Below are 24,681 nucleotides of genomic sequence, written 5' to 3' on the forward strand. Positions count from 1 at the left end.
TGATGCTGTCTGCTTTCGGAAGTCCATCTGTCAGCCCAAGCACAGGACTCTCACTGCAGTTGACCTAAAGAACCTTCCTACAGCAGTGCTCTTATGAGGGGTGGCAGCCGGGGGCACGTGTCTGCCTGGTAGGCATTGGTCTGGAACACAGGGCTGGGAGAAATCAATAAATAACAACCAGATGTTGGAGAGTTTAGAGGGCCATCATTTAATCCTTAATCTGTATGCTCTGCAATAATTAGGGCTTTGTCGTTTTCATTAAAAACTCATCAGAACTCTAATTTAAAAGGTTATTATAGCTCTTATGAATTCAAGATGAGACTTATTATTCTGCATACATTGACAGCTTAAAATTTAAGTGGGTTTTCTTATCATGTAGTCTCTATATGTAAGAAAAAGTTTCCTTTTCTAAGAACAGGTTGGAAAAATATTCTTGAAAATAAAGAAATTATTTTAAATACGTTTAAGTTTTAATACAAACAGTGTTTCATTTAAAGATTTTCCTTAATTTAAAGGAGTTCATTACCACTAAACCTGCCTCACAAGAAATGTTAAAGGGAATTCTTTGAGTGGAAAGAAAAGGCCACGACTAGGAGAAAGAAATTATGCAAGGAAAAAAATTAACAAGTAAAAGCAAACATGTAATAAAAATAGTAGACTAATAAAGCCAGTTTACTGGCTACTAATAAGTAGACTATAAAACGAGTATGGAGGTAAAAACACAAACATACTAAAATTAATTATATCTACAAAAATCAGCCGAGGAATATACAAAAGAAAAAGGTATAAAATATGACATCATATACATAAAACTTGGAAAGGGGAGTAAAAATGTAGTTTATTTAGAATGCATTCCAACTTAAGTGGCTATCAACTTACTATGGAATGCTATATGCATAAGATGTTATATATGTACCTAATGGTAAGTACAAATCAAAAATGTATATATATATACGAAAAGTAAAGAGAAAGGGATCCAAGCATAACGCTAAAGAAAGTCATTAAACCATAAGGGAAAAGAGCAAGAAGAGAAGAAAGGAATAGAGAGAAACTACAAAAACAACCAAAAAAATTAACAATTAACAAAATAGCAGTAAGTGCATACCTATGAACAATTACTTCAAATATAAATGGACTCAATGCTCCAATCAACAGACAGAAGGTGACAGAAGGAATAAGAAAACAAGATCCATCTATATGTTGCCTACAAGAGATTCATTTCAAATCTAAAGACACATACAGATTGAAAGTGAAAAGATAGAAAAATGTGTGTCATGCAAATGGAAGTGAAAAAAGAAAAAAGCCAGGGTAACAACACCCGTATCAGATAACATCGACTTTAAAACAAAGACTGTAGCAAGACACAAAGAAAGGCATTGATTACAATAAAGGGAGCAATTTGACAAGAGGATATAGCAATTATAAATATATAATGTCCCCAACATAGAAGCAACTAAATATGTGAAGCAATTGTTAACAGGCATAACGGGAAAAATCGACACCAATGCAAACATAATACGGGACTTTAACAACCCACTTACGTAATGGATAGATCACCCAGACAGAAACTCCACAATGCAACAGTGGCTTTGAATGACACATTGGACCATATAGACTCAACATATATATATATATATATATATATATACACAGAACATTCTATTCAAAAACGACAGAACGCACATTGTTTTCAGGTGCACGTGGAACATTCTCCAGGACAGATCACATGTTAGGTCACAAAATGAGTCTCAATAAATTTAAGAAGACTAAACTCATATCAAGCATCTTTCCTGAGTACAACGGTATGAAACTAGAAACCAATTACAAGAAAAAGTCTGGAAAGAGCACAAAAACAAGGAGGCTAAACAACATGCTCTGAAACAATGAATGGGTCAACCAAGAAATCAGAGGAAATAAATACATGGAAACAAATGAAGATGAAAACACAAGAGTCCAAAATCTTTGGGATGCAGCAAAGGCTGTATAGCAATACAAGCCTACAAGAAACAAGCAAAATCTCAAATAAACAACCTAACCTTACATCTAAAAGAGCTAGGGGAAAAAAAGCCCAAAACTAGTACAAGGGAAGAAATAATAAAGATTAGAGCAGAAATAAATGACATCGATGCTAAAAAAATAGAAAAGATCGATGAAGGGGCACCTGGGTGTCTCAGCCGGTTGAGCGTCCGACTTTGGCTCAGGTGATGATCTCGCGGTCCGTGAGTTTGAGCCCCATGTCGGGCTCTGTGCTGACGGGCTCAGAGCCTGGAGCCTGCTTCAGATTCTGTGTTTCCGTCTCTCTCTCTCTGCCCCTCCCCCACTCATGCGCTCCTCACCACCACCACCCCCCCCCCGCCGCAAATAAATAAACATTTAAAAAAATTAAAAAAAAGAACTTTAAAAAAAAAGAGATCGATGAAACCAGGAGCTGGATTTTTGTAAAGATAAACAAAATTGATAAACCTTTAGTCAGAGTCATTAAGAAGAAAAGAGAGAGGACTCAAGTAAATAAAAATAGAAATGAAGGGGAAGAAATAACAACCAACACCATGGAAATACAAAGGATTATAAGAAAATATTATGAAAAACTATATGACAGCAAGTTAAGAAACCTAAAAAAAATGAATAAATTCCTATAAACATAAATTCCTGTAAACAAATCTTCCAAAATTGGATTAGGAAGAATTAAGAAATCTGAACAGACTGATTCCTAGTAATGAAATTTAATTGATAATCAAAAAAACCTTTCAACAAACAAAAGTCCACAACCAGATGAATTCACTGGTGAATTCTACCAAACACTTAAAGAAGAGTCAATACCTATGCTTCTCAAACTATTCCAAAACACAAAACAGAAAGGAAAACTTCCAAATTCATTCTATGAGACCAGCATTACCCTGATACCAAAACCAGACAAAGACACTACAAAAAGAAAACCACAGACCAATGTCTCTGATGAGCATAGTTGCAAAAATTCTCAACAGAATATTAACAAAACAAATGCAATAATACATTAAAAAATCATTCACTATGACCAAGTACAATTTATTCCAGGAAGGTAAGTGTGGTTCAATATTCACAAGTCAATCAGTGTGACTGATTACACTACACTTTACACCACATTAACACGAGAAAGGATAAAAACCATATGATCATCTCAATAGACAGGAAAATCACTTGACATAATACAACACCCATTCATGATAAAAACTCTCAACAAAGTAGGTGTAGAAGGAACTTACTTCAACATAAAAAAGGCCCTATAGATATATTTAACAAAAAAACAACCCACAGTTAACATTTTCAATGATGAAAAACTGAGAGCTTCTCCCCTAAGATCAGGAACAAAACAAGGATGTCCCCTCTCACCACTTTTATTCAACATAGTACTGAAAGTCCTAGGTACAGCAATCAGACAAGGAAAAGAAATGACAGATGTCCAAATTGGTAAGGAAGAAGTAAACTTGTCACTGTTTGCAGATGGCATGATACTATAAATAAAAAACCCTAAAGCCTCCGCTAAAAAAAAAAAAAACAAAAAACTTATTAGAACTGATTAATGAATTCAGTAAAGTTGCAGGACACAAAATTAATATACAGAAATCTGTTGTATTTCTATACACTAATGATAAGGTAGCAGAAAGAGAAATTAAGAAAAGAATCCCATTTACCATCACATCAAAAATAATAAAATACCTAGGAAGAAACTTAACCAAGGAGGTGACAGACCTGTACTCTGAAAACTGTAAAACATTGATGAAAGATGACACAAACAAATGGAAAGATATTCCATGCTCATGAATTGGAAGAACGAATATTGTTAAAATGTCCAAAGCAACCCACAGATTCAGTGCAATCCCCATCAAAATATCAACAGCATTTTTCACAGAGCTAGAACAAAATAATCACGCAGCTGGTCTGGAACCACAAAAGGCCCTGAAGAGCCAAAGCGATCTTGAGAAAGACAAACAAAGCTGAGGTATCATAATCCCAGATTTCAAGACCTTATTACAAAGCTGTAGTAATCAAAGCAGTATGGTACTGACACAAAAACAGACACATAGATCAAGAGAAGAGAACAGAGACCTCAGAAATAAACCCACATGTATTTGGTCAACACACAAGAGAATAAAACTGGGTCACTTTCTTACACCATACACAAAAATAGACTCAAGATGGATTAAAGACCTAAATGTGGGACCTAAAACCATAAAATTTCTAGGAGAAAACATAAGTAGTAGTTTCGTGATAGCAGCCTTCACAACGGTTTTCTAGGTATGTCTCCTGAGACAAGGGAAATGAAAACAAAAATAAACTATCGGGACTACACCAAACTAAAAAGCTTTGGCACAGTGAAGGAATCCATCACCAAAATGAAAATGGAACCCACTGCATGGGAGAAGACATTTGCAAATGCGATGTCTGATAGGAGTTAATATCCAGAATATAGAAATCACTTATAGAACTCAGCACCAAAGAACCAATCTGATTGAAAAATGGGCAGAATACTCAGAATACCCAGAATACACATTTTTCTACAGAAGACCTACAGATGCCAAGAGACACATGAAAAGATGCCCAACATCACTCATCACCAGGGAAAAGCAAATCAAAACCACAGTGAACCATCCAGAATGGCTAGAATCAAAAAGACAAGAAATTACAAGTGTTTGGTGAGGATGTGGAGAAGAAGGAACCCTTGTGCACTGTCGGTGGGAATGTAAATGGGTGCAGCCACTGTGGAAAACAGTATGGAGGTTCCTCAAAAAATTAAAAAGAGAATTACCATATGATCCAGCAATTCCGCTCCAGGGTATTTATCCGAAGAATACAAGAACACTACTTTGAAAAGATACATGGGCTCCTATGTTTATTGAAGCATTATTTACAATAGTTAAGATATAAAAGCAAGTGTCCATTGATAGATGGATAAAGAAGATGTGATACACACACACACACACACACACACACACACACACACACAAAATGGAATATCAGCCATAAAAAGGAGTGAAAATTCCATTTGTGACAACATGGGTGGACCTAGAGGGCATTATGCGAACTGAAAAAAGTCAGACAGAGAAAGACAAATGCCATATGATTTTACTTATATGTGGAATCTAAACAAAACAAAACAAAACAAACAGACTCTTCAATACAGAGAACAAACTGGTCATTACCAGAGGGAAGGGAGCTGGGGGATGGGCTAGACGGGTAAAGAGGATTAAGTTACTTTCTGTTATAAACTTCCAGTTATAAAATAAATAAGTCGCAGAGACTCAAAACACAGCAGAGGGAACATCGTCAGTAACATAATAAGTTTGTGTGGTGACCGATGGTGACTACATTTGTCGTGGGGAGCATTTCATAATGTATATAAATCTCAAATCACTATGTTGTACACCTGACATTAATATAACATTTTATGTTAACTATGCTTCAATTAAAAAAAAAGGATATTGGTTACATGAAAGCATGTGACTATTACTGGTCTAAGCAGCCACAGGAACCCCGTGGATTTGCATGTGACTTCTAGTTAAGTCCCACTGTGAGTTGCAGTAATAAAGGGACTCTCGTCTGGACTATCGTCTGACAACTTCTCTCCCACCTCTCTCCCTGTCACCGGCTGAAAAAAAAGCACCCCCAGTGGAAAGAGATCTTTTCTCCAGTGGAAGGAGATACTTGTGAACACATCTCCTCCGGGTACCTGGGCCTCTCAGTTTGTTCTTTCAGACTCACGCCTGACTGGTGTTCCCCAGGCCCCAGAAGTGGCAAAGTCACTGTCATGCATCATGACAATCCCATCCTGATGCATCAGGGCTCCATCCACGGCAGGCTTTTCAGGAAGAACGCGGCCTTAGGAAGAAGCAGAGCCCGGAAGCTGTCCGTGTGCACCTGCCTTCGGGCAACGAGCTCTCGGATTCTGATGTCAGCTTTCATCTAAAACATTTCTGAGTGAACATCCTACATGAAAGGTACGAGATGCTTGAGTTTCTTAGAGAAGACTCCCTGAAGGATCGTTTTCTCTTTCAGATAGAAATGCTCTGTGTACATCCACGGAGAATGCCCCCGTGGGCACGCCATACATTTCCTTTGATTAGATTATGCCACTTTTTAATCTTTACTGAGTGTTTTATTTAAGTTAATCTTTTAACAGCTTGCATTTATTGATGGGTTTTTTAAAAAAAAATAATTTGATTTGGGACCAATATTTGTGATTTCCTAAGTATCATTGAGAAGTAAATGAACAGTGTTTTTGGACTAAATTAGCGCCTGGGCTGGGATTTTAGAGTCATACAGAACTGGCTTTGAAAATAACAAGTCATAAAGTGTGGATTTGGGCAATTAAGCTTTTGCAAACTTAATTTTTGTGGGGATTAGATGAGAAAATCCATTTAGATCACCGTGCTCAGTGCTTGGCACACAGGAAGTTTTCAGTGCTTTTGTTGTGCCTCTTTTAATCATATTATTATGATTGATTAATTTATGGATTTTATTAATATTTAATCAGATTAATAAAAATATCTCCTTCACTGTTGACACTGGTATGCTACTGAAACACGGGCACGTTTTCTTATCAAGCAGTTGGTCTATATTATCTCTATCCAGTTTTGTTTGTATGTATACAATTCCGTAACGTAAACGGACACATCATGCAATGAAACTAATGTAAGTTGTTGACTTGCCTCGTTTTCGCCAAATCTATAAGTCTTGAAAAAGCAAATTAAAAAGGAGCAGACAGAGGGAAAAGTCAAAGTAAACATGAAATTATGTTTGACACCTTCCAATGAATATATACACAGCAAGCGATCCGATGCTGTTCATCATTCAGAGATGATAAAATGTCTTAAAACTTCTGTCACATAATAATAGCAATGTAATGCTTCATAGGCTTTACGCTTCATTCCTTCGCGCGTCTCTAAGGTCCTAGACATCTTTTTCTGACTTTTCTCATAACTATGCTCCCAGAGAGCATAAATTTGGGAGTTTCGTTTATTTTGGTGGCAATAACTTCCTTTTTAAACCCTTATTTCAATATTTCAAACCTCCCTCCTAGGTTTCTGGTCTTACCTTCCTCAGTTGTCAGGCACGTTCAGCAAAAAAAGGGAGTAAAACAAGCATAAGCATTAGAGATAAAATAAGATTGTCATTATTTGCTTCTTCGAAACAAGACAGCATCCTGAAAGACAATAATAAGCTGTAAGAAAATTCATAAACTCCCTCTGTATGAAAGTAATTTCAAAAATCAAGGACTTTTCTCACACATATAAAATAAGGAAAAATCGACCCCAATTTTAATGGAATCTGAAATAAAAAATTAACAAGAAATGTTCCAACATCTCTATGCATAAGTATTCAGAACACCACTGAAGGGCATAACAGAAGATGGAAATAAATCCCTGTGCTTGGATACCAGGACTTGATACTATGAAGATATTAGTAAATTAATTGCTAAGGAAAATAGATCGTTCCATTTTTTCACTTTGAAATATCACATGCAAGAACAGTGAAGGCAATTAGTAAAAAGAGTAGGAATAGGAATTAGCTCTCCAAGTATAGGGTAACAACATTACAAAGCTTGACTCTAGCTCTTAGATACTAGCATATTAATACACGTATTAATGAAGAAACGTAATAGGGTCTGATAATAAATATACAGATTTAATCATTAACACAGCAAATTTAACGAATTTGAATTTAGCAAAGGGGTGTGGCAATTCAATTCAGTGAGGAAAACTGAATTATTCAATGAATGGTACTGGTGCAAACAGCCATCTAGAAATACATAAATCAAGTCAGGTGCATCCTTCACACCTTACATTAAAAAAATTTTTTTTTTAATGTTTATTCATCTTTCAGAGACAGAGAGAGACAGAGCATGAGCGGGGAAGGGGCAGAGAGAGGGAGACACAGAATCCGAAGCAGGCTCCAGGCTCCGTCCGAGCTGTCAGCACAGAGCCCGATGAGGGGCTCGAACCCACGAACTGCAAGATCATGACCTGAGCCGAAGTCGGACACTCAACCGACTGAGCCACCCAGGCGCCCCTTCACACCTTACATTTAAATAGATCTGTGATGGAATGAAGGTTCGGAGTAAAACAGACCCAGAGAAAGGATGAGACAAAGTCAGGGGAGAATGTGCATGTAGTGTGGGAGGGGGCATATAGTTCTAAGCAAGCCCCAAATTCAGGTGCCACAGAAGAAAAAAACTGATAAATTAGATCAACTGAAGGAAGCTGGATGAAAAAAAAACCACTCTCAGAATACTTTTCAAACAGGAACAGGAAGAAATTGCTAGTATATGTGACAAAGAACTAATCTCTTACATTCATAAAACCCTCTTACAAACTGATGGATAAAGACCAAAACTTCATATAGAATCAGGCAAAAAAAATTAAATAGCTAGTTTACAAAAAGAAAATAAAATGATAGATGACCATAGGAGAAACGCTCAACATCACTTATATTTGAAGAAATGAATATCATAACATCCACGTGATACTACTCTAACCTATTTGATTTGAACCGCTCGAGGCATTTCTAATAATGCTCTTTCTCAGGACAGTAACTTTCCCAATTGTGGCAGAATATTACCCTTATTTCTTTGATTTTATAGTTACGTATATACTATCTTGTAGCCTAAAATGTAGATAGCGCACCCGATCTATATCATTGCACATCACTTAGCATAAAACTAAGTTTAAAAATAGATCAGATTTAGGGACGCCTGGGTGGCTCAGTCAGTCAAGCGTCCAACTTCAGTCAGGTCATGATCTCGCGGTTTGGGGGTTCGAGCCCCACGTCGGGCTCTGTGCTGACAGCTCGGAGCCTGGCGCCTGCTTCGGATTCCGTGTCTCTCTCTCTGCCCTCCCCCTGCTCACATGCTCGCTCTCTCTCTCTCTCTCTCTCAAAACTAAATAAACATTAAAAAAAAATAGAACAGATTTAAAGACAAATATTAAACCAATAAAAAGAGCTCATCTAAGCTGAGTGCTCAGTTAAGTGCAAACATGACCTCACTTCTTCATACATGTTTATTCAACACATCCTCACATCCACAGATAAGGAAACCGAGGCATGAGGAGTTTAAGTTCGCCACCCCCACATGACAGGGCTAGTTATGATGTTGCAGGACTGGAACCCAGGTGGTCTGGCTGTAGGACCCACACAAACCGGCTCACCACAGTCTAGGGGACTCAGGTCTGAGAGGAAGTTTTACAGATAAAACTCAAAAGAAGGAGAAGACTGCTTCCCGCGGGGGTGGGAAGCAGGAACACAAACCCTCAGAGGGCGATTTCCATAAAATTAAATAAAATTGTCTAAAAGACCTGCCATTCAGAGCTCTGAAGATGACAACCTAAAAAAATGCAGCCCCTGAAGTCCCCTCAATGTACCGTCTACACCAAGTAGAAACTCCACTTCTGGGAATGAATCCCACAGGGACACTCGGAAGTGTGCAGTTCTCTGCCAGTAGGTGAGCACGTGGATAAATTATGATGCCTCCGTGTTATGGAATAATCTCGTACTGCCTAGAACGCATTTAAGAGGCAGTCTATTGCAAAGGCAAGGTAATAACAATATGCACATCCTGCTCCCCTTTGAAATCCCTGAAATGAATACACACGTCTGTGAATGGACTATTTCTGGAAGGATATACAAGAAACCATTAATAGCATTTTTGCCCTCTGGGTAAGGGACGAGGGCCTAAAATGATTAAATGGAAGCGATTTTTAAACCACATGTATGAATTACTTTTCAATTAAGTTCTCGGTTTTGCAAGAATTGAACAAACAACCAACAACAACTAAGTAGTGCTTTATTTGGTTCCCCACTCTCTGAAATACCCTCCAGATTTGTAAGAAGAACCAATCTGCCATGGACCCTGTGCGAGCCTGCATCTTCTTGCGAGGTGGGCCAAGAGTGCATGGCTTGGCTGGACTTTATCTAGGCCAGATATGTTTGCAGCAGCCGTTCTGAGAGAGGAGCGCACGATCCAGTCCTTCAGTTTTTATAAAAATAGATCGACAGGCATCTTCCGGAGGTCACGCGGCATTCTCACTTTTGTAGTACTTCGAGGTATAAGCCCAGGGTAATATGTATCAGTAGGAGACATCGAATCGTGTTTTCAATATTCAGTGTCTTGGTAATTTAAAAATGAATAACCATCTTCTTCTATTTTTTTAATCACTTCTCACACTCGTCCTTGTCCTGGGTCTACGGTCATCTTATGGTGTGGTGGGAAGAGCCACTGGCTAAGGCACAAGTGGACCTTGTTCTCAAGTTGCCTCCCGATAAGTCATGTGACCGTGCGTAAGGTGGTTCGTACCTGTGAGCTTCCTTTTTCCCCCTTGATTTTAAAAGGAAAGGGTGGAAGTGGGCTCCAGGGTTGTCTGTAGGTTGAACCCTATGAGATCACCACTATCCCAACCAACTTGACTTATACAATGGTCATTTGCTAAGGTTCCCTGTAATAGGTGATCCCTAATTCTTTAATGTATAGTAAGATTCATTATCGGTCACTTTGTTATTTTTAAAAAAAGGTTTTTTTAATGTTTATTCATTTTTGAGACACGGAGAGAGAGAGATGGAGTGTGAGTGGGGGAGAAGCAGACAGAGGGGGAGACACAGACTCCGAGGCAGCTCCGGGCTCTGAGCTGTCAGCACAGAGCCCGACGTGGGGCTCGAACCCACCAACTGATCACGACCTGAGTCGAAGTCGGATGCTTAACCGACTGAGCCACCCAGACGCCCCACTTTGTTATTTTTTTTTTAATTCACGTATTAAGATCTTTGCCTTATGCTGATATTGCATGAGAATAAGAATAACATAGTGAAAGCCAAAGACTATTGCTAAATATCTTGAAGGAAGAAAATAAAAAGAAGCTTGCACAGAGGGTGAAGGCCTCCGTAGGGGGCCTTTTTTAGTTGAGAACACACAGATAGGATGCTTGTGCAGGGATCCCTTGGCGAGTATGGAAGAGCTAAATTTTGGAAAAAAGGTTCAAGGGTCAGGAAAGTTGCCCGGAAAAAGCCAAGAGCATAAAAGAAGAACAAGAGGGTGAAAATACCAGGACAAAAACTCAGTGTCTATAAAACAGAAAGAGAAGTTCAGAAGCACCTGCATTGATCTGCATCGTGCCAAGGAAAGTTTCATTTGGGTTTGAACTCCTGTCTTCCCTTTTCTGGTCTTTAATATCCTTATTAATCATTCAAACTGCCCAGCTTATCTTCCGTCTGGCACTTCAAACTCAATATCATTTTTTTCAACGAGGGGGAATGAAAATTCCTGAGCAGGGGGAAGAGATCCTCAGAGAGCTCTCATGCTACTCTGCAGCAATATTTTTCTTACTGACGTTCCTACGGAGGGAAAATTTAGATACAGGAAAAGACTCATACATGCAAGTCCGAGGAGAGCTGCAAAAAAAAAAAAAAAAAAAAAAATCCTCCGATAATAATGAGCAAAATGATAAGCCCCACTTCCAGAGGAAGGAGGGAGAGCTCACCTCTCCGATCTCAGGCTGGGGAGAGTGAGGGCTCGGGATAACGGACTCTCTCAGGGCACTAGCCCTCCTCCCGGGGAGCCCAGGACGAGCAGTGTGTGCACAAGGAGGTGGGGGCCCTGCTTCCTGCGCCCCCCACCGGCCAGCGTGACCATTCCTGGCACTCCGCCCCGACCCTGATTTCCCTGCAGCGGGGTTAGAAAAGAAGGGCAAACCCACCAAATCAAAAGCAAGCCTGACTGTGCATCAGGAGATAGACAGGCTTGGCTCGAGCCCTGGTCTGATTCCCAAAGAGATGGTCTCCGTTTTAACTCACTCCCGATGATGACCGAGTATCTCCACTGCAGATACAGTCTGTTAAAAATAGAGTCCTCGTCTAGGTTCTGACACAGCCACCCCCTCCCCGGCTCCGGGCCCTGCGGGGTGGTCATCACCCGAGCAGGAGGGCGTCTGTGCCCCAAAGCCGCGGTCGCCCTTCCTGGCCTGGACACTCAGGGCGCCTCGCAGGTGAGGCACATACTATTTATGTATTATTTATGTACTATTCTATTTTTGTTTCTGTTTTTCCAAGATTGAGTTATCATATAGAAAGTGCCACCAGGCTGTATAGAACAATGTCCTCTCCCATAATTCTCTGCCTCTGGGACTGTAGAAATGTTTCTGTCCCTACACCACATCTCCAAAGTAACATTCTCAGGTTACTACTATAAATAAATAAATAAATAAATAAATAAATACACACAACTATAAATACACACGCATATACATACACACATATATTCTTATATATTATAAATATATACATATTTATTTTGCTTAAATGTGTTGTTCAGGTCTTCTCTCTTTTTAAAAATTTATTTTCTAAAAACGTTTATTTATTTTTGAGAGGCAGAGAGAGAGTGCAAACAGGGAAGGGACAGAGACAGAAGAAGAAGAAAGAATCCCAAGCAGACTCTGCACTGTCAGCCCAGAGTCCGACCTGGGGCTCACACCCATGAACTGTGAGATCATGACCTGAGCAGAAATCAAGAGTGGGATGCTTAACCGACGGGACCCCCCACCCCCCAGACACCCCCCCCAAGGTCTCCCTTCTCATGCATCTTCCACAATATAATTTTAGTAATAATAAGCTATGGCTGATGGAAAATAACACACCTGAGATCCAAATATCATTTGGGGTTAATATACGGGATAACAATAAAATAACGAGCATGGAGAGAAACTGTGAGCTGGTGGGGACAAATAACCAGGAAATGGGTTCTCTGGTGACTTTCGATGATCCGGAGAAACCTTCCAGAAAAAGATACTAAAGAGACATTGTGCTTCCCTGAACTCTTTACATTTGGAACCAAAAATAAATCCATTGTCTGCCAACATCGCCTCATTCTCATTCTTGTTTTCCTTCCTCAGAGTGAGAAACACAAGCTTTCATTTTGATGGTGCCCAATATAATTTTGAAGTACATAGTCTTTTAGTTCACGGAAAGTTAAAGGGAGAAAAATGGCGTGTTCTGTCCCTGGTATTTGTGAACGGTGACTGAGCATTTTCAGAGTGTGGCATTTTGCTGAGATTTCCACGGTGTGTATAGACATATGAGAGGTTTGTCCACGATACACCCAGTACTTTTCGCCTTTAAAACTCTTGGACACATCTATTAGAATGCAAAAAATAATAATGCAAGATTTTTTTTTTCCTTCCTTATTTTTCTTCTTTCTTTCTACCTTGCCTCCTTGTGAATCAATTGGAGGAGAAAATCATTTGTGGTCTCAGGGAGCACTGTGTTACAGAAATATGTGTATTCTCTTAGATAAAGGACTTGGAACCTCCTCACTATCTCCATTATCAATGAAATAGAAGTCCAAAGAGATTAAGTGGATTTTTCCTGGAGTTGGAAGTGACAGGGCAGAAATTCTGAGCTAGAAGTTTCAACTAAAAAACAATTAATTTCCCACCCACCCCCCCACCGCCACCCCAGGATCTCCTGCTGCTTCCTAAGCGAATGAGTAAATCAAAATTGGGCAGAAGTGTCCTAAAACCTCACCATGAGAGTCACTTGGGCCAAACCACTCTGCAGTTCCCAGGGCACTGTCATGGGAAAGAAGCATGGGGCAGTGAACCGTATAGCGGATAAAAGACTCTGGGAATTCTCCTCACCTCGGCTGCCTCTACGATTAAGCATGCAGGGGTCATAAGACTCCTGGGAACGGCTCAGGGGCTATCAGTGCTCCTGGAATAGGTCCAGCTCAGAAACCAGGAATCACAAAGGTTCACCCATGGTCTGTAAACTTTCTGTGAATGTCCAAGCCCTGCAACAGAGGACCTGAATGGAATTTCTGTTCTTAATGGAATTTTGAGGTACAGTGTGGCGCTGAAAATGTCCTCCTAGTTTCAGAACTTTCTAGATCAGTTCGGGTTGCAAAGAAGAAACATTTTCTTAAACATAATTAAGACGTTTCAGATAAATCCGGAACTCAAAATTTGCAAGAGAAAAAGCTCTTCGGGTAGCAGGGGAACAGCACGGGAATTCTCTTTCGATACTTTAGCTCTGCGTGGAGTATTTAATGTTGAAAAACAGCGAAAGCGATTTCAGTGTTTTCATGTAGAGTTACTGCTTACACAGCTGTACAATTTTTAAGAAAAATAGTCTTATGCAGAAACAACTGGAAGAGAGATGATACAGCCCCTTGAATCAATCTGACGCCTAACAGGCTCACCACGAACAGTGTGAAATGGCTAAAACCTCAGGAGTGTGACTGTAGATCTTTCAGATCTATAGAATGATAAGATCTTATCGATCAAAATGCCCTTCTGATCATACTGCCTGCTCAGGATTTGTCTCTGAAATGTACTGGAAGCAGACAGTTATACAATAAAGTTGACAGAGTGAGCCATAACGCTATCTTAGAAATGCTCACTATATGAGCCATTTACTTTGGCACGGTCTTTACACATATTTTATGTTCTACGGGACCAACTTGAGACAAAAATAGCGAAGTGGGCAAAATTAGTCTCTTGCAATTTCTCTCTCCCTTTTTCCTTTTTCCCCTCCTCCCTGCATTGTTTAAAAACTCAGTGTGGTACGTGTTGTTCTCAATTAGGAGCCAGTGAGGCTAAAATTGTAGGCTCCCCGAGGACAGAAACTGTGTCTCATCTTTTGCGTAATCTGCTTTCCAGAGCCGAACATGGTGCTTGAGAAGAATCACTGTGAAAGACATCTGTGATTTTATTTTAGTTTAGTTCAGTTTATTAATTAGTTAATTTTTTTGGAAGAGAGAGAGAGTGCAAGTGAGCAAGGGGTAGAGACAGAGGGAGCGAGAGGGAATCAGGGCTCACCTGAAGAGGGGCTCGTGCTCACGGATGCAGGGCTCAAACTCACCCAAAGTGAGACTCGAGCTCTCCCGCTGTGGGGCTCGAGCTCGCGAACCGCGAGATCATGACCTGAGCTGAGGTTATGCTTCACCGATCGAACCACCCAGGCGCCCCGAGGCGTCTGCATTTTTAGTAAGAAACTCTATGAACCTGGAAAACGTTGGAGCCCCCAAATCATAAGTGCTTGGATGTGGCACTTGGTCCACCACAGGGGGCAGGCTGGAGGTGATGATGGCCTCTTTTTTCCCTCCGTGACAGGGTCTGGGTGCTGTGATACCCGCACCCCATACACGCCTATCACCCAGAATTCCAGCCAGAGGTTCGTTTCACATGATAAGTAGAACATATTGGAGAAACTAATTTGGAAAATCGTAGCGACATGAATAAGCCTAATTGTCAGTTACAACCGAATGCAGCTTAACTTGACTAAGTACTTCCCGAGTGCTCACTGCATAACGGTTACCGAGCTAGGTTAGGCGTTCAGTGGGCAGCAGGCAGGCCACACCGGCAGGAGGTGGTCAGTAAACAGGAGGACAAATACAGCGTATGGTCACACTGCACAGGGAATGGCCCAATCCCAGTGACCAGGAGTGACGGAGCAGCGTGGCTGTTGGGGTGGTGACAGAGTGTTAGACGGGGGATCAGGGAGGACCACACAGGGGAGGTGCCATGTGATATAGACCTGAGCAGTGAAAAGAAGCCAGTCAGGGAACATCTGGGGACGAACTTCAGGAGCAAGAACGAAGGCTTAAGTCTAAATGCCAGGACACGGGGACAAGCACAACGTCGTTAAGGCAGAAAAAGGAAGGTCATCCCCGGCAGGGATAAGCAACTGAGCCAGAAGGTCACGGGAGTGGAATGGCTGGGGAGAGACAGGGCCAGCAGAGTCTCGGGGGTCACATTGACGGAGGGGATGCCCGAGGGCTGGGGACTCACAAAGGTGCAAGCGGAGGAGAATTGCCAAGAGCCCGCAACTCTTCGTGAGAAACCTGCTTGGTGCTCACGCGTCTCAGAAAACCCGAACCTAATGGATCGGATGTTGACAGCCTCTGCATATGCGGAGGACGCCTATTTTTTGTTTGTTTTAAATCGGTGCTTTATTCTTTTTATTTATTTATTTATTTATTTATTTTTTATTTTTTTGGGACAGAGAGAGACAGAGCATGAACAGGGGAGGGGCAGAGAGAGAGGGAGACACAGAATCGGAAACAGGCTCCAGGCTCCGAGCCATCAGCCCAGAGCCTGACGCGGGGCTCGAACTCACAGACCGCGAGATCGTGACCTGGCTGAAGTCGGACGCTTAACCGACTGCGCCACCCAGGGGCCCCTCGGTGCTTTATTCTACGTGGCGATGGAACGCAAAGCGGATCACAGTTCTGAGGCTCACTAGGAATGGACTGGCGAAGGTTCTGGTATCGGTGAAAGCAGGACCAATTGTAAGTAACGTATTCCGGAAAGAATCGGAAATGCTGGCATTCGCTGGAGAACTTTGTAAGACTGCCACTGAGTTCACGGCTTAGAAGAAAGTGCATGGAAGCCGAACTTAGCCTCCATGAAAGCCATGCTTGTAGGAAAAATGAGGACACGTGAACTAAAAGAAACGCTCCTGGGTTTCTGATGTTTAACAGGTGTCTGCTTAGTTGCAAAGCAGTTAATACTATCTTTGGATTTAAATAATTCAAATGTTATCATATGTGTTACCTAAGGGCTTCTTGATGATAGATGAACGACACGTTCTTTTAAAATTGCCTTCACTAAATCAAGCTGGAAAACTGCAGTTTTGGGGGAAAAAGAAGTCAATAGTACAAAGGGGTGTTTTTTAATGGGAAAATTGGTTCTTCTGTATCTCCAAATGTTGCCGTCTATAACTGTCTTTTTTAAAAACAACAGCGACAACAAAACCAAATTTTTTACTTAGCAAAACGCCCACATTTCGGGTGTCCCCTGGCCACATATGGCTGGTGGCTGCCGGGTTGGATGTCGGGAGAGAGCACTTCTCAATCTCCAAGTGCTGTTCTGCGGGGCAGCAATTTTCTGGCACTTGCCAGGCATGTGTGTATTTATGAGACCCTTTTTCCTTTGGTCTCATGTTGATTATTAATCACCATGAACACATAACTTCAAAATAAATGATCACAGACGATGTCGTTCTTTGTGGAACCGCTCCCGATATAGGCCAGAAAATTCTTTCCTTAGACCAAACTTGCGTTGTCTTTTCCGGAAGTCATTCACAATGATGCTTGATATGGCTTAGTACTTATATCCTACTGTGAGACCCTTTATTTTTAAACAGTGATACTTCTTGTGGATCAACCCCTATCACAGGCTGTTATAATTCTCTCCCTGAAGACGGACCCGAATGAGATCATTTATCTTTCGAAGCGCCAGGTCTGAGGACGGGTTTCGGGGTAAGACCGGTACAAGCAAAGCTCTGGACCATGAACTAACAGCTTATATTTTGGGCAAATGATTCAACACAATGGATTTTTTAAAGGTTACAGAGTTGAATGGCAGGAAGATGGCCGTGGCTGAGAATCTCCGTTATCTGTGATCAGATAAAAGAAGTCTTGCCCCAGGGGATACACAAAAGCGGCTGGGGGTCCAGTATCCTGTGGCTGCCTCGCCCTGGGATGTGGTTCAGAGTCACCATCAGCTTTGATTCTACTGCTTTACATGAAATATTAGAGGGAAAGGTCTCTACTAATGAGGGTTGAGAACATACTTAGAATTGCAGGCTCCGGTTTTCCGTTCTGGAAGTGAATTGTCATACACCTGACCAGGAGGAGACAATGTAAGAACGGAAGGGAGCTACAGGCATCCCCGGGAGGCTTGCTCACCGGGCCCTGCTAGGGGGCTGACCACTTATCACAACGGAGGGACTGGCCATTAAGTATCCCAGCCCACACGGAGAAACAGGGACTCGGCCAAGTCCTCTCCCGATGGCTGGTGGAACGGACAAGGTGGCAGTTACACCACAGCTGTCAGCCCGACTGTCTGCCCCCCGCCCTGGTTTCCTGGAGCGCCCCCTGTGTTCACCCCTCAGCACCACGCTGCCCCGCCGTCCCCACACTCTGGCTCAGACGGAAGGTGGGAGGATGGCCACGGCTGGCCCTGCGCAGAGCCACGTGAGCACTTCTGGGTGAGAAGGGCTGAGATGACCCCGCCGAGGCTGAGAGGCTCCATGGGGCCTGATGCGTGTACTCCGCACACGGCCGACACACGGTCCTGTACCCACTAAGCTCTGTCCACACGCATTCTGGGGAATCCTGGGCGAGAGGGGACATGCGTGGAGGGCACCAGATCTTGAAAATCTCACTGTTCTCCACCACAACGGGGAGACGTAAAAGGAGGAAGGATGGAGCCGTCCGGGGAAGACATCTATAACACTTATACATTTATACGTTGACAGCAGAGGCACTTCCTGCAGGAACTCAGTGGCAGAAAAAGGCCACCGAGTTTGGACAGCTCGGCACCTGCACTGAAACTTAAAAAAGGAAAGAAGACGCAGACAAGTCCTACGTTTCTCTGGCCAACAGGAGCGGTTCAACCAAATGTAAGACAAAGGGTGAGAAAAGGTCTTCTCAAGGGAGCCAGAGTCCTTGAAGGTCTTCTCAAGGGAGCCAGAGTCCTTGAAAAGGCACCCAGGACCCCGGGGGTGAGGTCGGCTGCCACACACAGCCCCACAGGGGCTGTGTCCTCAACCTGGGGGAAAACATGGCTGCAGGGAGAAGGGATAAGTGGGCACGATGGGAACATTCGAGAAGAACGTGCAACTGAAGAAGAAAAGAATTGCTTGCAAATGTTTTAGGTCATCGTAAACTTAGGGAAAATATAGATTTAATGAGTAACGGGCACAAAGGTGAGCTGATAAAATCAATGAGATGAAGACAGGCAGTTGCAGAATTTTCAGGTAAGACCAGACAGCTGAAAACCACCAGAAAACCAATAAATTATATAATAAAGAATGAACACACAGATGCAGCGGAAAAAAAATATTACCGGCAAAGGCAGAAGTGTTGAGATGGAGCCAGCAAATGCAGAGGAAGAAGACAATCACATTAAACATTTAGGAACAGTGAAAATGGGAGTGGGGAAAGGGACAGGTTCCACGTCTTGAGGACTATTCCGTGCTACTTAAATTTTTCTCCCCCAGCATGCCAACGTACTAATGTATTGTTTGTACGTTTTTATGTATCAACAGTTTTCTAACTAGGGAGACACCGACCCACGCTTTGCTGTTTTTCTTTTTTCTTTTCTATTCGGGAACAGATGAACAACGTAACACATAACATTTTAATTTTTTAAAGGTTTTTTTTTTTTTTTAATTTATTTTTGAGAGAGAGAACACACATGCTAGCAGGGGAAGGGCAGAGACAGAGACAGAGACAGAATCCCAAGCAGGCTCCGCGATGTCAGCACAGAGCCTGACGCAGGGCTCGAACTCATCAACAGTGAGATCACGGCCTGAGCCGAAGTCACGAGTCAGACGCTTAACCGACTGAGCCACCCAGGCGCCCCTACATAACACTTTTGTCAAGGAAGCAGAGTGAGTCTTGAAAAACCTCACTAATAATCATGCACTAATGAAAGCAAACAAAAGAGCAGATCGCATACCTATGTTGTCAGGTCACGTGGCAGCTGCTGGGGGCTTGCCATCAGCTTTGTACTCTTGTGGAAGATGTTTCCTCGTGCTCCTGTGCAGTTCTCATTTCCAGATTTGATAGAACCAGACAGGTGTGGGCCTTTGTGTTATTGTTTCATTGTTGCGGTAGACAAGGTCTACACGCTCATGTCTGCTCCAGAAACACTCAGAGCAGCATCGAATAAACTGAATAATAGATCACACCATTCTTTTTAAAGGGAAACATCTTTCTGGTGAAAACCACAAGGCCATTTGAGCAGCAACTCCTAAATACCACGTCAGTGAAATCCTCCTTGCCAGAACTGATTCCATTTAACTTCTGGACCTTTGAGGAACAAAGGCACAGTTTGTTTAGACAGAGGTACACTGATATTCAAATATTTAAATGTATTTGAGAACACATGGAATGAATGTTTTATTTTATTTTTTTGTTGTTATTTTAGAGAGAGAGAGAGCATGACTGGGGGAGAGGTGCAGAGTGGGGGGGAGAGAGAGAGAGAGAGAGAGAGAGAGAGGGAGAGGGAGAGAGAGAGAATCTTAAGCAGGCTCCATGGCCAGTGCAGAGCCAGACACAAGTATGATCTCGCGACCCTGGGATCACGACCTGAGCAGAAATCAGGAGTCGGATGTTCAGCTTTCTGAGCCACCCAGGTGCCCTTGAATGTTTTATTTTCTACACAGATCGCAGAAGTTTTCTACATGTTGAGTAACTATCTTTTCATATTTATCGAAAAATTACCACGTTCAGCTAAACTAGTTATAGCTTAAAAATCATATACAGATATATACATATAAATGTTGGGGCGCCCAGGTGGCTCAGTCGGTTGAGCGTCCGACTTCGGCTCAGGTCATGACCTCCGAGTCCGTGGGTTTGAGCCCCGTGTCAGGCTCTGTGCTGACAGCTCAGAGCCTGGAGCCTGCTTGGGATTCTGTGTCTCCCTCTCTCTCTGTTCCTCCCCTGTTCACACTCTGTCTGTCTCTCTCTCAAAAATAAACATTAAAAATTTTTTTTAAAAATGTGATTTTCTCCAAGAAAATCCTTTGCTTATGTGAACTGTATTTCTTTAGCGTAAATAATTTTCTCATATGAGTGTATTCTGTGGATTCGTATTATGAGATATCGATGGAAAGATGAGGGGTGTGTAAAGTCACAATTCACCTCCTAACCTTCAACCTTGGCTTCTGGGCACACACCCTTGCTGCATTCATTTGTCACCCCCACACCGAATCCAGAAGCCCAGGACTTTCCTTCGAGATGGGAAAGGCATCAGGAAGACTGTCTGCAGGCTCACAGAGCAGGGCCGCAGAACTCAGCTGTCCTTGGACTAAGGGGAGATTTTGGTCCATTTGCATCAGGAGTGACTCTAGCTGTCGTCTCAGCTGCTGATTTTACCTGCTTGGACATCACTTTGATTTTGGACTTCATTTCTTGTCAGTTCACTCACAAAATAGGATTTCTTCACAATATTTTTGCCAGCAGGTTGTGGCATAAAGCTGTATTTAAAAAAATTTTTTTTTGACATTTATTCATTTTTGAGAGCGAGAGAGACAGAGCTTGAGCGGGGGAGGGGCAGAGAGAGAGAGGGAGACACAGAATCCAAAGCGGGCTCCAGGCCCTGAGCGGCCAGCACAGAGCCTGACCCAGGGCTCGAACCCACAAACCATGAGATCCTGAATGGAGCTGGAATCAAGAGTCAGAGGCTTAACAGACTGAGCCACCCAGGTGCCCCCAGGCTCTAGGGTTTTATTTGTTTGTTTTTGTTTCTTTTTCTGGATCATAAGGTAGTTCCACTTTTAATTTTTTTTTAATATGAAATTCATTGTCAAGTTGGTTTCCATACAACACCCAGTGCTCATCCCAAAAGGTGCCCTCCTCGATGCCCCTCCCCCACCCTCCCCTCCCTCCCACCCCCCATCAACCCAGGCTCTAGGTTTTAAACCTCAGATGACCAAGCTCTCCAGGGGCTCTCAGGGTTCACAGGGAGGCAGTGTGCATCTGCCCTGGCAGGAAGGCGCTTGCCCCACGTGTGGGTCGGGTGGGGACGCTGATGCCCAATGTCCACCACCTCACTCCCTTACCTGCACTGACTCCCGTGTCCCCAACAACATCTGGTACTATATTTAAAGGTCTTAAAAAAATAAGTTCACAGTATACCTAAGCGACGATAATCATAAACGCTCCATAAATTCTTAAAAACACCTTCCTAAGACATTTTAGGTAAAAATAAACAATCCCCTCGTTATCATGTAAGGATTGCTCAACATATTTGAAAAAATACACGGACTCGAGTATGATCTGAAAGATTTTAATGATGTAACAAGAAGAACAGTCTCTTTTGTCAAAAAAAATGATAAGGGGCTGGGCCCTCCTGCAGACCAGGTGGCCCCCCTTCCCGGTCTTACCCCCCTTCCCTCTCGCTGATGGTCCCTGCCCCCATGAGCCCGCAGCCCGCACACCTTACCACACCTTGGTCCTTCAGGTATTTGAACAGTCGTGATCTTGGGTACCTGCTACCTTCCTACTTCTTGACTTCAATACCTGTCACAACCTCTGTGCTGTGCCCTCTCTCAATGCCTTTAATCGAAGCCTTCCTCGAACGCGCAAGTGTCTCTCTCAAGGTGTGCGTGGGGCCACAGCTCCTTGACGAAGACACTGTGCTTTTCTGAATGTGGACCCAGCCCACATCACCCTGTGTGTGGATCCAAGACTTCTGGTTGAGGTTCCTTTAGGGCCTGATGATGGTGGGGTGTTAGGGTCTGGGCAGGCCAGGGAAGGTTCTGGATCCTTGCCTCTTCCCCAAGGAAGTCCCAGATGGGTGAAGGTAGGCCCTTGGAGCCTCCTGTCGGCCCTCATTTTGCCAGCTCCCTTCCTGGGCCTTGGCCTCCACTCATGCTCAGTCTGATCAGATTAAGGAAATAATTCTAACTGTATGGTTCCAGATTTTCTGGAGTGGACAGAGGAGACTACGGATAAAGTTATTGGTTTAAGGGGTCTCATCTCACACTTCCCCTCGCTGTCCCCTTTGGTCGGCGGAGGTGAGGGTGATGCCCAGGTATATATACCCTTGTATGGTGTTTATTTATGCAGACCCTGGTCACAAGGAGGGTCCTACTGTAAGTATAACACATCCCAGTTCTTCCTACTCTGATTGCCTCTTTGTTCTGGTTTTATTGCCTGTGCGTGGATATGAGTCTGTGTATTTGCAATCGCGCGGATGAGAAAAAGTATAGTTGATTCTTGTTATCCAAGTATAGTTGATATCTCATTATATCCACTGTGTAACATCACTTCAAGGAGCAAATTAGTGTATACAGAACCACAGCTCCTCAGGAATGAAGGTACATATGTCACATAGACTATCCTCTAGAACTTTAAAAAATCGTTCATCTTGTTTCATTTTTTTTTTAATTTTACAACAGAGAAAACTGTTCACGAAACTCATCTGAGGCCGCTCCACGAAGCAGGTGCCAGAGTGGGATTCGAACTCCCTCCACCTGGCCCCAACTGGAGCTTCCTGCTCTCACCGTAGTGTCCCCTTCTGCCTCCATCCCGTCACCTCTGCGTGAGAGGCCGCACAAGACAAAACACTGTGTCATTCGGCTGCTGCTGAGAACATGTGTCCTGAGGCACATGAACTTGAATTTTTTGCTGCTCTGTGCACATCCACAAGTGACCACTAGAATGTTGCGAGTGTTGATTTGCATGTTGCAAACAGACTTTAGAATAAGTGGATTCAGGCATATGAAATCCCCCAGCATGAGGATCAGCTATATTTTAGCAGCCAAGTAATTTTCAGTGTATTTGTCATCCCCTTGTTTCTTAGGAGTGTTCCAACAGCTTCCAAGGTTGAATACATAGTGTCGAATAGAATTCAACGAGAAGATAGGAGGCAAAGCTTCCCCGGAGATGCCAATGCAGCCCTAAGCACAGCCCAGTCCTGTCCTTGCAGCATCACCTAGAGCACAGCTGTGCTGAGGAGTATTCTGGTCTTCGAAGGCCTTTGACACTTTACCGACCTGTAATCTACTATTAGAAGCACGTGGCAGGTGCACCTGCCTGGCTCGGTTGGTACATTACACGACTCTTGATCTCAGGGTTGTAAGTTCAGGACCCATGTCAGGTGTAAAGAGAAGTTAAAACCAAAAAAAAAAAAAAAAAAAAAAAAAAAAAAAAAAAAAAAGCACATGGCAGAAGGCCTGCAATCCTTATGGTTTTCTATTTGTTTTTGTTTGTTTGTTTACATTTTGTCTTTTTTTTTTTTCCCCATATTGGCGCTTCTGAGCAGGCACAACCCTGCCATCCAGCTCTCTCCCAGGACCCTGGGTCTTTAGGGAAAGGAGTTCTTTCAAAGTCTTCACCGCCTCACACCTGTATACCACGGGGAGAAGGCAGGGTGCAGATTGCTGAACCCCACTTTGTGCTCGCGTTGGCTGGGCCTGGGGGTCTGCGGGTGGGTTGGCAGAGGAGGCTGTGAAGCCCAAGGACCAGGCAGAGGAGAGAGTCAGGGGGCCCCACCCAATCCACCAGGGAGACGACGTGCACCTGCCCCTCTCCTGTCCACACTCGGCAGGATTTTGCGTGCCACAGGGGCTGCCTTGGCGGAAACTCCTTCTAGGAGCCTGGTAGCCTCGAAGGCCGGAGCCTGACGACGCGCCCGGGTCTTGGAGCAGGTGCAGGGACGGAAGCTCTCCCACCTCTCCTTCCACCACCGCCCCTCAGAGGGTCAGACATCCTCACTGGTGGGTTATTCACGCTGCAGCGTGATCAGAAGCTGCTATTAAAATGACAAGTCTGAAAACATTTAGAAAAGTAAAAAGACTATTTCCACTATGCCTCACAATTTGATCCAAAAGAGGTAAAGTAAATAGATGTGAAATTTTGCCAAACAACAGTAACCGACGGGGAGGCGGGGGAGGCTGGCAGATCTAGGGACAGTAGGACCCATATAGCTTTAGACATTTGTGCAAATGATGTATTGTCCATTGTTATGTAAAAATGCAAACAATCCGTGAAAGCAAAGCCCCATCCTCAGTCCTTGTTCCAGTCGAATCCCAGACCCATCTGCTGTGATACATATCCAGACATTTTCATTATTTCTTTTTTTTTTAACTTATTACTTTTGAGAGAGAGAGAGAGAGATTGAGTAGGAGTGGGAGAGAGGCAGAGAG

At 43.0% G+C, this 24,681-nt stretch overlaps 1 long non-coding RNA gene across 1 annotated transcript; it reads left to right on the forward strand.

Moving 5' to 3' along the window:
* The first annotated feature begins 5,562 nt into the window (after positions 1 to 5,562).
* On the forward strand, positions 5,563 to 10,171 carry LOC131490908 (uncharacterized). Its single transcript, XR_009251259.1, has 2 exons — positions 5,563 to 5,975; positions 9,853 to 10,171. It is a non-coding gene; the product is annotated as an uncharacterized LOC131490908 (long non-coding RNA).
* The last annotated feature ends 14,510 nt before the right edge of the window (positions 10,172 to 24,681 follow it).

Source organism: Neofelis nebulosa, chromosome 12 (genome assembly GCF_028018385.1).
Source record: "Neofelis nebulosa isolate mNeoNeb1 chromosome 12, mNeoNeb1.pri, whole genome shotgun sequence".
NCBI classification, from domain to species: Eukaryota; Metazoa; Chordata; class Mammalia; order Carnivora; family Felidae; genus Neofelis; species Neofelis nebulosa.